This window comes from Xiphophorus couchianus, chromosome 2 (genome assembly GCF_001444195.1).
Source record: "Xiphophorus couchianus chromosome 2, X_couchianus-1.0, whole genome shotgun sequence".
Classification (NCBI taxonomy): Eukaryota; Metazoa; Chordata; class Actinopteri; order Cyprinodontiformes; family Poeciliidae; genus Xiphophorus; species Xiphophorus couchianus.
Genome location: NC_040229.1, coordinates 32,046,588 through 32,062,755, shown reverse-complemented (window position 1 = coordinate 32,062,755; position 16,168 = coordinate 32,046,588). Strand labels below are relative to the sequence as shown.

The 16,168-nt window shown below is 42.4% G+C and overlaps 1 protein-coding gene across 4 annotated transcripts in view; it reads right to left on the bottom strand.

The window, feature by feature from the left end:
* Window positions 1-16,168, bottom strand: part of mgat4c (mgat4 family member C) — a 149,942-nt gene that overhangs the window by 52,387 nt on the left and 81,387 nt on the right. For 2 of the 4 annotated variants that reach the window (XM_028045810.1, XM_028045802.1), the window contains one exon: window positions 15,034-15,117. The gene's annotated coding sequence lies outside the window, so the exon portion shown is untranslated. Of the gene's footprint in view, window positions 1-15,033; window positions 15,118-15,352; window positions 15,732-16,168 lie in introns of those variants that run through there. The other 2 variants (XM_028045828.1, XM_028045819.1) reach the window with 2 other exon arrangements.

Genomic DNA, 16,168 nt, shown 5'->3' with positions numbered 1-16,168 from the left:
TTCGTTTTTCATCCTCTATCAAGATTAAATAAGTGCTGGTCAGTCATTTCAGACGGATGCACAGAACACACATGATTCATAAAATTGTCCATCCAAATGAAGGAGAGAGAACGCATTTACAAAAATAAACCAGAGATAAACGCACCGGGGATGTTTGAAAGCTCCGCTGAAAGCCAAAGTCGTATCACGGTAATTGTGACTTTCAACAACTCCTAATGCCTGATCTCGTCCTCTGGCTACCACGTATTACCCCCTAACCACAAAAAGTCAGTAATTACGATAAACAGCGAGTCGCATGAAAGACTGTTGGAGGGGAGGGGGATTTGGAGGAAGAAAAAAAAAAAGCTGGACAGTCTGGACCTAAAAAGGACAGCTGTGGCTGCTATCAGACGACAGAATGTGGCTATCAACCCCATAATCACAAAATTGGCCTCCGCAAAGGCAGCCAAGGCTTTTTTTTTCTTAATAATATCCTGTAGGTTCCGAGTTGCGCTGAGTAGAAAATTGCAGGGCACGGGCTCATAGATGCGTACCTGCTACTGTAGCACCTCTGCGAGATTATTTTGTTTGTTGAAGCCCATTTCTCATCCTCTGACTCACCAACTTTCATCATATTTTCTGGATGGTGGCTTTTATCACAATAGCACTAATCACTTCTGCTTCCCCAGGCTACGGTCATATAACACCAAAGACACACGGCATAACAATTGGGAAAAGTGGAAGAACGGGAGAAGTATGATTTATAATCACGTAGACTGGAGTGGCATCAGAAATAAAAGAAAACGCATGAAAATACTATTGTAATTGATGAAAAAAGTGCTTTGGGCATGAGGTCTGGTGTGATTGATTACACATATATGTGTAGTAATCTTTTTAGGAAACACAACAAAACTACTTATGAAATGGAACCTGCAGTGTTTCAAATGGTGGGGAAAAATCTATGTAATTTTGTCATTTTCCTTTATTTAGCAGTTGTCAGACAGGAAAGTGGGTAATGAGAGAGGGGAAAATATCATTCACATCAGGACTCAAACCTTCAACAGCCATGTTGAGGACTAAAGCCTCCATACCTGGGTCCCGCTTTGGCCCTGTGCCACCGTAGCACCATGTTCAGCTGTAGATTGATGGCAGTGGAGGAAGTGAACAAAGCTGTTCAGTCCATGTTGGCCACGCTTCTAAATATTGAGTTCACATTAACAGCCACCTCGCTCTCCACTCTGCGCAGTGGAGGATGGTCGTTCACTATGCAGGCCATTTCCGGTAAGCTTCATAGCTGGCGCATTACAGATGTCTGGGCCAAACGTTAGTGATATGTTGAACAATTGCTTCTCAACAGCCGAGACACACCCCACTTTGGTAGAATTTTTCACCAAAGTTGAAAAGTTCAACTTCATAAGCCAATCCAATTGCTAACCCAAACGTTAGCGATTGGGTGAAACTCCAGCAGACAATCATTGGTCTTCACAAAATGTAGAATGAAGGACTGTTTATTTTGCCAGGTTAGGTAAACATGGTCTAAGACTAAGATGGTTTCCTTTTTGTAGAAATATTCTATAATTTCCAAAATGTTAAAGGGAGTGAGTTTAGGAAAAGTTAGGAAGTACGAGTCACAGAGAATTCACTTTAACAAGGTTAAAGTGAATTTGGAGTTGAAAATGCTCTGGGAGCCGCATGGACGCCCTGGTGGTTTGAGTGCTAAACCAAACCACAGATATGACGCAATGGAGATCTGATCCAAAAATTGATCCTAGTGAAGAGGACACTCTCAAGCGAATAAACTGGTGAGTTGGAAAGTTTCCTCCGTTTGAAGCCCGGGACCCTGAAAGCTTTGTCTCTGAAACAGCACCAACGCACCACTCTGCAGGAGAGACAATCCGGCTCAGCCAGGATCAACGACACCAGCCCGCACCGACTCCTCTGTCGGATACGCCGCTGTGTGTTATCAGTGATCATCAAAGCCTCCGTCAGAAAAGTGCAGGACGAGGTAGAGGGGGGCTTCCATTGGCTGCTCGGGATGCGGCGCACATTTAAATGAGATGGTTCTGAGTAGTTCCTGAAAAGCCACACTGCGTTTTTTCCCTCCCACAAGAGTCATTTTGGCAAATTTAAGGATGATAAAAGCCTGGCCAGCGCTCTCTCTCTCTCTGTCTCTTTTCTTCCTTCACACATAATTCAAACATAATGTAGGCACACGTCTTCATTTGATCACAGGATGATTACGTCTCGCTCAAAATGGCTGTCAGGATTTAGAACCTTTCGTTGATAAAGAAATAAGGTCATGTCAGCGTGGAAAAAAAAAAAAACAGATCTAAAACCACGTGCGGTGGATGAAACCTGCAGTTTGGATCTGCGACGCAGCTGGGTCAGACGGAGCTAAGTAGTACATATTTTAGGATATTTCCACACATCAAAAGGCACAGAGTGCTGAGAGACATGGATGGGTATTCTTCAAATCATTTCCAGAGGCAGAAAGCAAGTAAGGAAAATAAAAAAATTCTAGTCGTTCGGTTCACTCTGATCCGGCTGCGGCGCTGACATGCGAACAAGGAAAAGTAGTTAATTCTGGAAAGTAAATTGAGACTGGAGAGAAGAGAAAAGGACAAAACCTTAAAATTTATCAGCGCTCCTCTCCCTCCTCGGCCGCGCCGCTCTGCAGCGTGTTATATGTGGAACATCAAAAGCTCTAATTTTCTTAATTACTCCTCCAATTGTAAGCAGGAAAGCTCCTTGAGACTGAAAATGGATGCGTTCCTATTGCAAAACCAGTCACTGAAATGCGTATAATTATGCAGTATGAGAGGCTTAATTGGTGAATTCATGGTTATCAAGGGGGGCTTCTTCATTATAATTCAAGAGGCTCCTTCATGGTGGCCATATTTTCACATAATGAATGTAATGCTTTTCCTGCCTCCATGCAATAACTAATTGCAGCGACAGGAAGATCACCCCACCCCCACCCCCACCCAGCTCCACCAACAGAACACGACCAACATGAAGTTCTCTTAGTGTGGAATTCAAAGGATAAATTAGAAATATGCTATTTATTTGTGAAATAGTTTGCATAGGGTGCCAAAACTTCTCATACATGGCTTTTTAAAAAAAAAAAACATTGTTTCCGTGATCAGCATTACCAACATGATATATGAGTTACAACTGGAGCAACAGGATGCTAAACTGGCAAAAGAAAAATTCTTAAAGGGGCAGCCATACAGAATAATTTCATAGCCAAATCAAGTAACTATGTTACCATCAGTTGCTGAAGAAATGCTACATATATAAAATATGACTTAAAAGAAACTTGACTTTGTCATTTATTGCCTTGAAATTGGCCCAATGTCTCTTTAAGAGACTCCTACTCTTGCCAAAACTCTGCCTTCAGTAAGTCATCACAACATCACTCCTCTATCAACTCCTTAAAGGGACAGTATTACGTGATTTCCAGGCACATAGTGCCACTTTACACCACAGTCAAGTTACTATGAAACCTTCAGTTGGTTTAAAATTGCCTCATATATCAAATATGACTTAAAAGAAATTTGATTTTGTAATTTAACACCTTGAAATTAGGTCTCTGTCTATTTAAGAAGCTCCTGCTCTTCATAACATTGCTCCTCTATTAACCTTTTAACAACATTTTACCAGCTTTGCACTGAGAAGCAGCTCGTATGACGTTTGGAGTTATTTATAGATTCTGAAAGTGAGGATTCTAAGCTTTCCAATAATGTCAAAACGCATGGAAGTCGAGAAAGAATCAAAAGAAGACGCAGCCGTTTGAATGTTTGGAAATCAGATTTCTGAGAAGTTCAAAAGATGTCTCCCCAAACCTGCTGAGCAACTTTGATGTATTAGCAAAGACTGCTCATTTACATTCCTCTGCATTGACCCCACTCACCAAGCAGCACTGTCTTGTTGTCTAGTTACAAATATCTATATTTTTAAAAGTTTTCAGCTGTAGTCAAGTAGTAGCAGTACCGTAATACTTTCACCAGGTAATACAGTACAGAAAAAAAGTCAAACCTAGAAAAACCTTTTTGTTGATACATTTTCCAAGTTCCTGTACACATGTAGGTTTTCCTAAAACATACATGTTGGCTAATTTTGCTACTCTGATTCGCCCTTAGGTGAGATATCCACACACAGCATTATGGTTGCAGTGTTGAATTATTTTTTCAGTCAATATAAACTTTTGAAATAAATGTGTTGAAGATGATTCTTTACCCAGGTAAGTGTTAACATATTTCAGCTTTAAACGTTAGCACTATCAACACCTATAGCTGTTTCACATCACACATATCTGTATATAGACATTACAGCTGAAGCAATTTTCAGCTCTGAAGCAACATTGAACACGTTCTGTTTTCAGCAACACAGAATGGGTTTATAGCAGCAGCATGTAACAAATGGCAGGTTGTTTGTGAGTCCCTTCAGTTCGCTTCCATCATGTAGAAATCCCTGCATTATCTACAGAACTTTTGATCTCATCATCAAGGCTGTCGTGTATTCAAGTATTTTCTGGATGGGTTCAAAAGGGTGGCTAGGTTTTGCTCACATGCTGAAAACCTATTTGTTTTCCTGCAGAAAACGGACAGAATGTGTTCATTTCTGTGGTGAAGACTCACGGTCCTGACATCTGTCCTTTTTTTATCCAAACCCTTCTTGGAAATACTTGCGACTCCTCTTCCAACCTTGTTACCGGTTTCAAATAAGTTTTAAAAACTTTAATGACATGTACTGAAAACAGGGTTTAGATGTTATTTTCTTCTGGTTTAAAACCCCTCCCCCCAAAAAACAACTCAATTTTATCTAACTCTTTGTGTGTAATTGTCAGTCACACACTGGCTGCCAGCGTCGCGTTTACCGAAAAATATAATTCAGACAGATTATTTTGCTTTGGAAAAAGGATCTTACCCTTTGGCTGGAAAGCAGCTTTTCATTACACTTTCTGCTGCAAATTATATAAAATAAAAAACACAAAACAAAACACAAAAAACAACAACAAATAGAAACAAATTTTTGTGGGAGTAGACATGGGGTGTTTTCACACCTGATAGTCTGGTAGATTTGGTTGTATTGGGGACATGGCAACATCTGTTCCATTTTCAGCTGCTGTGGTTCGCTTTCTCACTGCAGTGCGTCAGATGATCCAAACTAACAGAAAAACCTGTTCCCCTCCTCGCCTCTGGTGGCGCTGCACCAATAACTACTGGAGGAAATAACATCAAAACATCTGAAGAAGACATGCGCGCAACTTCCTTCTTCACCAAATGTAAACAAAAATGCAGTGTCGTCAGATTTGTAAGATTTCACTTTTGTCTTTGGCAAAAGACGACAAGCCATCGTTCCAGCTGGTGCTAGACACACGGGTCTGTTTAGGTTGCATTTACCCAGAATGCCCTGCGCATACAGTCTGCTTCCTGCTTTGGATTTGTCTGGCCCGATATTGTAATTGCGTTGTTTCCATTAAATAAGAATCGCAATTAAAATCACAAGTGAAAAAGTTTGTTCACGCAAAGCAAACGTATTCAAACACGCTGCGCCATCATTCTCCTGCCACTTCCTCTTCATCTTTTCAGCCAGTAGAAACCTCCGGTTGTTGATCACATGACTTGTGTGATGAGAAAAAAGTGTTTCCATAGCAGTTTTGCGCAAAACACTAATTTTGATACAACTGAAAAATCACCAGCGGGAAAAAAAACGTTTTAGAGAAAAACGTGAATTGTTTCCGACAATGACGTGTTTCCATCAAGCAAAATTTTTTGTATAATTCCAATTTACGCAATCATGTGGTCAGCGGAAATCCAGCCATCAACACACAGGACAAAACAAATGTGCAACGTTTTTGGAGTCGTCATTTAACCTTATAGTCATGTATGGCTCCCAGGCTGGGACTCAAACACGGGATCTCCTTGCTGCCAGGCAACAGTGCAGAAAGCAAAACCAAGAAAACGTCTAAATCAGGGGTCTCAAACTCCAGTCCTCAAGGGCCGCAGTCCTGCAACTTTTAGATGTGGCTCTGCTGCACCACACCTGAACAGAATAATTAGGTCATTAAGGCTCTGGAACACATATCTACACATGGAGGAGGTAATTAAGCCATTTCATTCCGGCGTTTTGTACCTGTGGCACATCTAAAAACTGCAGGACAGCGGCCCTGGAGCACTGGAGTTTGACACCTGTGGTCTAAATTGTGTTTTTGAACGCCTTTCAAAAAGGCATCACGTTTAGCAGCTCAGTTCAAGACAAAATAGTATTATTCGCTTAAACTGGAAAACAGTGCTTTGAGTTCAAAGTACATGAACGTACAAGCAGAAAATACAGAGAGGCAGTGATGAAGAACCAAACTTAAAAAGGCGCCCTGACCTGTTTTTCATAAGTGTGATGAATAATGTGGTTTGACTCATTATGAGGTGCTTTGGTTCTTACTACAGAAGCAGAGGACAATTACAGAAGTCAACACTTCTTGGGATAAATGCCCAGGCCACTTGTTCAGCAAAGGCAGGAATGACTGTCGGGGTTTGGGGTTAAAGGTTAGCGTTAGCTGCTCTGGGCCACTGCAGCCCATTGACTCTGAACAGCAGGGTCAGCTGTGGGGGTGCAGAGACATTTCCTCAAGGTACGGCGTTCGAACCAAAACAAAATCTAAACATTCAATGAAAAAAACGGAAAAACACACAAAAGGGCTTGTTAGAAAAAAAATCAAGTGTTACCAAACTGTTGCAGCAAACAAAAATCCAAGCTATTACATATGAAAATATTTAACAAGTATCCCAAGATATAAAAAATGGGTAATCAATGAATACATTAGAAACTTCAGTTTGAGCACAGTTTCTTTTAGCCTGACTTGACCACAGGAACGTCCTACACAAAGGAAGGAAGTCACATTCAACTTTTTGCACACTGACCAGCAGATTGATCGGCATGGAGGAGGATTATGGTCACTCAACAAAAAACAATTCTAACATTAATCTCAGGAGATTAGAGTCAAAATTCTGAGATTAAAGTCAGAATGAATTATGATAATCATTATTTACTTACTACCGATCACTCAACTTTTTTGTGAACCACAAAAAATTGAAATAAAACTATTACAGATAAAAACGGCTTGTTGCTAGAAAAACGTACATTTTCAATCATGAATCATTCAAATCATTCCTTTGAAGTGAACAGTTCTTTTTAAATACCCATAAGTCGCACCGCTAACATACTGTACATTCTAATAAATATTTTTTTTCCCTCTTAGGAAGCTAAGTGACTTCCTGTCCAACGCTGCAGCAGTGGCACAGATAACATGCATGCCGAGTATGTACAGTATTTGTGCATCGACTGGAAATCTGCATTACAACCTCCAGACCCCGGGTATGTTAACAGCAGTGTGATTGTCTTGTTGCGGCCCCTCAGGCTCCAGCGCTGAATATACTTGAATCTGAGAAGGAGGGGGGGCTCCAGGGTCGAGGGCTCCTCCCTCGCCGGCCGCCTCTTCAGCGCCAACAGATAATTGTCTCCTCCTTTACCCGGAGAGAGATCGCCAGGTTTCTAGGACCTCCGCTCGGCGCGTCTCCTCCTCTCTCGCGCAGCCCGAGATGTCGCCGCGGTTTGCCATAATTACTTTTACTGATAGAGGTGAGCGCGAGGACATTTGCATCAGATGAGGCGCCGAGAGGTTCAAGTCTCCCCCACTCGTCATACGCGGCTTTTAATGTCACCGTAATCTCTAAAGGTTAGCACTGGCGCCGCTACCGCTGGATCTGCACATCTAGCTGAATCAGTGATTTGGAAATAGGTTTGACATTGAGTTCGGCAAAACTCCAGAACGAACACAGTCTTGGGAACACACACACGCATACATATATATATATATATAGACACAGCGATAAGCACAAAGTAAATACAGGGGGAAACATGGAGTTATGCTGTCCGTCTTCCGTTAGTGTTTTGAGCCGTATCCCTGAACTAACATATATCACACTGAGATTAGGGAGGTGAGGGTAACATCAGCAGCCCCCTCCTTTTATGAACCCTGTAGGCTGTTGGGATAAACCCACAACAGAATCAATAGATAATGAAATGTGCATTTGTTAAAAAAATATAGATTTTCATGGGATCTATCTTCCTGTAAATATTTTTCCTTCCTACTCTTTCTGAATCTTTAGGAAGTCATCAGAAAATCTCTCCTCTATTAACCCTTTAACAACATTTTTACCAGCGTTGCACTGAGAAATACAGCCTATAACGAGCTCAGCAGATGGACAGCTCCACCGAGTGTTTGCTAATTGTTGCTGGCTAGTCTGAAGGAGCCGAGTGAGGGAGCACTTCTCTGTGAAGTGGAAGCTTGGAAACCGCAGCTCAGAGAAGGAGCTTCGTCCTTGAAGGCGGAGCTAGGTCCAGCCAGGTGTTTTGCACAGCTGGATGGTCGCTACGGGGATCAATCATGCATGAAGGAATCAAAGCAACCAACATCAGCCAACACTGATGTTGATGCCAATATGTCCTGCATCCCTAGTTTTAATGTCATAGACAAATTTCGCTCTCACATTACATTGGCACACATTTCCCACTCTAGACTGCACAATTTGAACAGCATCTAAACTACCACAGATTCTTTTGGACACATTAGAAACTTTTGCTCCAACAGCGCCACAGTAAACAACCCGTACACACACTACTGCTACAAATTCAATGCAGCTGCAACTGAAATGGGTTGAAGATGAAAGGGAAACATCTAAAATCGGTTAATTCTGACCAGGCAGGTAAACATCAAATTGTCCTTCCCAATCGGTCATTTTATCCTTTAATAACAACGACCTCAAGGAAAAGTAACGCACCTGGTCATGGCACAGCAGAATACTGCAAATTCCACACCATCGATCCCAGTATACATGCACTAATCCGATCAGGAGAACATCCAAAGTGACACAAAGATCGATTGATATATCAGAAATGTATATTCCACAAACATTCCTTTATTATGTGTCCATCCACGTAATTTGGTAATCACCAAAATATGTGGGAAATAGGAAATAAATTGCAACAGAGGCTTCAGGTTTACAGCTCCCTCACAGGGTCAGGCTGGTGTCAATAGTTCCCCCTCTTTTGTCTACATAATAAATGAAATCATCCTTTGGGAAAAAGAAAAATTATATTTACTCTGATTATATTTTTTTTGATATTAAAACTCCTTGATGACCTGAAACACTTAACCAAAAGCAAAAACAGCAGGGGACAAATCCTCCGCGGCACCACCCAGCGGAATGATGAAACGCTTTGTGCCTGTGATCGTTTTGAACTGTCAAAAATGTCATGCTGTTGTCAAGTATGATCAGAAATGCTTAAAATATATTTTTTTAGGAAAGTTTTACTTTGGGTTCCCACCAGGGCACACAAGCATGTTTTCAGGTTTTCCTGCTCGTTAGAAGGCTGGGAATGGAAGATGGAAACCTCAGAGAGATGCAATTTGGAAATGTCCTTGAATCCACTCGGCAACTGAGCGCCGACGCTGCAGAGGTGTTCAATAAAGAAAGCCTGCGTCTTTGTCTCTGTGTCACGTTTCCTCTTCCTCCCCCGATCATCCACTCAGAGAGAGCGACTGCTTGCCGTAGATTCCAAATCCCACACCTCCCAGAGCACAGCCGTCTGTTCCTCACACTTTCCTCATTCTCTTCTGAGTTTTTTTTTTTTTTTCCTGCTTCTCAGATTCTGGTGACATTTTCCCAGAGCCAGATCTTTGCCTTGAGACATTGTGCATGTGCCCACACCTCTCCAACCCCATGGAAGCACACGCATGCGGCACGCGCAAAAGCAGACACACACTGTTCGCCTGGAATCAGGCCCCTCAGAGAAGCTGGAGCCCAGCGCAGAGCAGAGCAGAGGCTCCGGCGAATTCTCTGCTCTGTCTGTCAGTGCTGCTCTTTTGATCTGCAGCCAGCTGATGACAGATCTACATTAGGCTCATAGTCTTCCCTGCATTCACCCCCCCCCCCCCCCCCCCACACACACCCCTCCTCCTTTCATACAGGGAAGGGTGCCCCTCTGAAATGTACAGCATTAGAGTTCATCTAGATTCCAGTGAGGTCACGACTCTTAAGCGTTTTCTTACATCAGACAGAGAAATGTCAGTGCAGACTGGCTTCCAGATGTCAGAAAAAAACTGAATGTGTGTGGACTACAGATCCTGTAGAGCGAAAAAAAGAAAAAAAAAAAGTCTAATATATTCATATTGGATTAAAAAAAGACGCTGAGCTATGTTTTGTTGCATCAATGTGGATCCAGAATTCCTAGCATCCATCCATCCGTCCAGGGTTTACTTCGATTAAACCGAGATCAAAGTTTTCAGGCGGATCAGAGTTTATTCTTTGGTCTGCATCAGAGTTCGATTACGCATTCACACATCCCCAAACGAACTGGACCGTCTACACAAGTGAGCCAGAGCTCGATTAAAGTGGACTAAACAGGGCCGGTGTGAACACACCCTGATTACAATGTTAGACATTGATATTCAAGTAATAAAAACTTTTAGCAGCCAAAAGTTTTAATTCTCCAACTTGTCACAATGAACCCGTCACATTACCATCCAGATAGTCACCTAAATGTGTATCTTTCTCTAGAAGTGGTTTCAATTTTGTCAATAATTCTCTTAAAAAGAATAAACATTTACAGTAATCGTTAAAAGTTTACATTTTATCCAACTTAGAGACATTGAACTGAAGTCCAGTGAGTGACAGACAGCAACAGCGACGGAGCAAACAAAACCCAAGCAGCTGTTCTGTCTGAGAGGCTTCGCCTGCCTTTCACTGCACTGTGCAGCAGGAATATCTGTTATTTGCCTTGGTGAGCATGTGGAGGTTAAGACCATATTGCTTCTGTTTGTTACTACAGACCTGCACTTTGGCAATTTACAGCCAGCACAAAGGCTTTGCTTCAGTGAATCAATCAACCCGTCACATTACCATTCAGATCGTCGCCGCGACGTCCCTATCCAAAGGTCACGGCCTGTCTCAGAGGAGTTATTATGTCACACCCTCGTAGGCCGTTTGACGTATTTTCTTGCCAGGAGGAGAGAGGTGCTCACAGATGCACGGCGGCGATGACGTCGGCGTGATGGAGGTTTCTTTCGCCAACAAAACGAGGGTGGCAACGGAGGAACGAGCGCCTCAGGATACACGGGAGCAAATTAGACAGATCAAATGTGAGGAAACACAGGAAACACAGGAGTCGGAGCGAACTGGGGCGGAGGGGGATCGCGAATGACGTCAGCGACGGATCCAGCGTTGCGCCTAACGCCGAGCGCCTGTCTGCAAATATCATGCGTTATCATTGCATCTGTCGCAAAACAGCCTAAAAATGTCAGCTGAATCGCAGGTGAGCCTTTGTATCTCGCACAAGGGCGCCGCTTCGCTATTCAACAGGCGGCCAAATGTCAAGCAAAGTGTTGTATGAATATGACTAATTTCACCTATATCAGCTGCTTCTTTTCTCTGCTATCACGGTTCACTCTGGTCTGCTCTCAGACTGCAGGAAACACTGTGGGCCTAAATAGGTCTTATAAAAATATAGAGGATTCGAAAAGTATTCACGGCCACTGTGCCGTTACTAGGGCTGAAGCAATTAGTCGATTTTTGAAATAATTCTCAACTAATTTAGGAATCAAATCATTTACTTAAAAAAGAAGGTTATTTTCTAAAAGAATAACATACAGCCTGGTAATTAGGTTAAAACTTTACAAATATAGATTTTGTTAAAGTTCCTGAAGTGGCATCGTTTTAGCAAAATCTCCAAAAAAATATCTCCTATTAAGCACCTTTTGCTATCCAATTATTAATCTGGTAATCTAAAAATAATTATCAATAGATCAGTGCTACACTGGACTCATGTTAAGTTAAATAGAAAAGACTGAACTGTTCACATCATGTTCAAAGTGTTCTGTTAGCTGCAGATACAATCTTTGCAACAGGACAGCTGTCCCCTCTAAATGACATACAGACAATATGTTATTTATACAGTTTTAACTTAATCGTTGCTCTCAGTGTGTTGTTCTTTCAAAAAATTGACTTTTTTTTTGGACGTTCGATTACTAAATTAGTTGATGATTATCTCAATAATCGATTAAGAACAATTAATCTGATGAATCATTTCAGCTCTAGTCTCCCACCTTAAGCTTGACAATAATTTAATTATAAAGAGAAAAAATGTAGACATGTTAAACACTTTTCCGATTCACAGTAAGATTCCCAGCAGCTTGTTTCAGTGGCATTTTAAATCCCCACCCAGTTTTCGGACTATCTGTTGCAGGAGAGCATGCAGCCACTTCTTCCAAACAAATCAGCCGCCTTAGAAGCAAACGCTCTTTGAAACGCTGCTCCTCCAAGGTTTCCCTCTCATTTGGAATCTAAACCTCCCTTCATTTCTCTGGGTAATTCTGTCCTGTAGGAGAAACAGCTGTTTGCATGAATCTTTAATGTTCACCCACACTAAGCGTGCCTTTCCAAAAGATGAGAACCAAGACCATCACCTTGATTTGAAGTCCAGAACCCTTTCAGAATTCCAAATGACTCGTTGGCTGGAGAGCAACACTTTCAAATGTTGCAAATTAGTAAAAGGAAAACCAGTCCAGTAAGAACGGTACGAAATGGGGACAGTCCAGAGGAAATGTTTGAAGTATAGGGAATAAAATGTTGGCGGTGTTTAATCTCAGTTTACTCTTAGTTCACACTACATAGGACAACAGAAAACAGCACCTTTTTCATTTACTGTCGGACATCAAATCCCACCCAACTTTTCCTACACACTTTGCAGATTACATGTTTCTGCTCCTGGTCTGATTTTCTTTGGTCACAGACTGTCATTTAACCCGCTCAACTTTTTTATTCTGTGCTCTTTTCCAAAGTTTTTTTTTTTGCGTGTGTGACGTTTCAGAAGAACCGTCACGCCGTCACCCCGCTCCATGGCGATCATCACCGTGCTCTTCCTGAGCATGGCGCTAAGACTGCAGGAGGATTAAGAGGCTGGTGTCCACTGGTTTACCACCCTTTAGCCGGTGGTAAAAGCACGCTTCTACCACTGGCTTTCCTCCTGTCTGACCGTGACATATGCTGCGCTCCTCCTGAGCATCGCACTAAGACCGCAGGAGGTTAAACCTGAATTAGATCCAGATGATTGAAGTTTTTTGCACCGGTCTTTTTAACGAGCTCTTCCTTTGCCCTCTGAGCCACGCTGCTTCCCGCTTGCTCTGTTTTGACATCGGCCAGGTACATCACATCATCAACAAGCATTAGCTGAATGCTAGCTGGCACACTACAGATCTCTATAATAGGCCAAAGTTTTATCGTTTCCACTGTATATATTGTGCATTATTAACGTGAGACATAAATGAAAAAGGATGGAGTGGTTTGCTACCAATTGTCAGCACTATGACAACTAGAAACAAGGTCCTAGGGCATCACATTTCACAGGTCAGGAAAAAGTTTAAAAAGAAATAGCAGGGGAGTGGGAAGTCGGTCAGTTATGCTAGCTTGACTTTGACAAGTTAACATGTAAATGTGCTGTGGAATTTGGTGTTTCAGTTCCGTAAAAAGAAAAATTAAATTGGTGACCCATACACGCACTCTCTGACAGATCACCAGTAGAGCAGCTGCTTAAATGAGCTAATGAACCACCACTGTGTTCATACTATCACTAAGTAAAAATTGGCAAAATAATTAAACACAAAACTGTATGAGAATGAAGGTTCCGTTCTTTGTGTGGGAAACGTTTGGGTCTTTTCTGCTGTTGAATCCTGATAGATTAGTGCTTTGGCTACAGGTCTGTGTGTAGCGTACTCAACAGAGTGAGAAAAAAAAAAGAATATAAGCAGTTTTCAGATTTTCTTCAATGGTTTTTCTGCGTTATTTTTTTCCTTTGCTGTGGCACAAAGTTAATACCTACATCTCCAGGTTTCCTTTTGCTAGCAGAAATGTCCTAGCCTGGCTATGGATGGCGAGTAAAAGAATTGTCTTTTGGCCCTCCAACGTCACACAAATATGCCTTCTGTACACAGAAAGGGATGATTTTGAGTATGTTTTGGAAATAGGACAATATTAGAATTAGGCAAGCACAAAAAGCGCAATAGAATTGCAATAGAATCCTACATTGGAATCCTTTGTCCCAGGACCTGAGTCGATCTCTTCCTCTCCACAGGATAAATGTGTTTCTACATTTGCTTAAGTTAGAAAAGGTATCATCTTTTGTTTTTAAAGTGAACTTTCTTTGTAACAGTTGTTACAAGCGTAACGCAACATTTTTAGGGTCATCACAACACAACAAAATTAAAGCATCAACAATTCGTGAAGCTGCCTCTGCTTACTGCTTTTGCACACATGTAAGCACTGAAATTTGAAGCTCATGATTAGAGCAGCAGATCTGCTGTGATGAACTAACATCTTCAGCATGCTAATAATTAGGCAAGCTGATGTGCAGGGTGAGCATATTCAGAAAAAAAACATTTGCACACACCCAAACACACACACCACCACTGTTGTGTAATCTAAATTTAGAGGAAAATGAATCAGTTCTTTGGGTAAGTTGTTTAGCTGTCATAGCAGGATATTTGGACTTGTTTAAACTTTGCAAAAGATTGCAAAAGAAATTTAAAAATAGAAAAAGCAATAATGTGCAACTACTGCAAGTCACTATCTTCGTCCATCCAACACAAGCACAGTTTGGGAGTTTCAAATTGTCACCCTAACTGGAAGTGAAGCCCAGAAGACAATCCTAAAATCATTATTTTTGTTTATGGATCCTTGTCTTGCCCCACAGCGCTCAAATCCATCAAATGTAAAACTTTCAAGCTACGAATCAAATCATATTCAACTTCATCGTTGAAAGCATAATAAACAACACTTTGCTTAAAAGCAAATGAGTTTTTATAACAGCTGAGGCGCGTTTGCCTTTCCTAAAGCCTCCTCTCTGTGTGAGAGCAGCTTTTTTTATTTAGGGAAGCAAACGTAGGCAGCTGCAGGAAAACCCATTTGAACACAAACTACAAAGAGAAGAAGGGATTACCTTGAGAAGTTCAGATGCGTTTGTACGAGAGACTGCGTCGGGTGGCATGGACGGGACACATGAACACGTCTGCTTCTGCTGTACCTGGCAAACGATGACAGTGATCAGACATCAAACATCACTTTATCAACCCTGAGTTGAGCAACACAATTGACAAAGAAAATTAAGAAAAGTTTGGACAGACAGTAGTCCAACTCACAACCCACACCGGAGTCATTCACACACAGCAGCGCAGAAAAGCAACAAAAAAGATTTAAAAAATGCTTTAAATTCCCAGGGCAGCTGTAGAGTCGGCAGACTGCGTCGCCTGGCGCCTTACTGAATCTCCAGAGCCCCCCGCCCCGAGGAGAACAGCGCCGAGCCAAGGATGTCCAGAAACGTTAACTGTCGCCGTCTGTCTTCCCGCTCAGACACTGACGGTTCTGACGAGGAGGCGCTGCGCTCCCTACGCCGGGGCAGGGTAATTGGCTAGAGATGATGGGCCATAAACATACATCAGAGGGGCGGCGGAGCGCCAAGCAGACAGCTAACTAAAGGCTCCCCTTCTGCCGAGTGGCTCTTGTTTGTCGTACGCACATGTGCACACGCGCTCTTCATTGTCTTGCTCTCCCTGGGCATTCACGCTGTTTGAACACACGGGCTGGCCCTCGGCTACTGTAGTAGAGAGAGGAAAAAGCCCGCCACTCCCCTGTATTTATCACCATAAACCCACTTTGGCACGCTGTGTACGGTATTCTGACTGTTTCCTCTCAGCGTTACAGCCATGCCCGTCTCCCCCAGGATGCTCTTTCCTCCTATCATCCTCCACTGATATATAAAAATAGTGCCCCATTCAAAATGCATCATAACCATAACGGATAGGATGCACCTCTGTCTTACCATTACTACCAGCACACCTCGGTGGGTAATAGGCTGTCCTGTTCCTGCGGTGCTATCACCGCCATGCAGACTTCGCATCCCATTACCATAAACACTTGGGTCATAATAAGCAGGGAGATTCCTCCGCTCAGGACCACAACTCTTCCAGAGGAGGTCAGCCATGTCACAGGGTCCCTGGGGGTTCCGAGAAAACAGGGCTGTGTGAGGGTGTTTCCACCCTGTTCCTTCTTATACCCCAACACAAATATCGAAGACA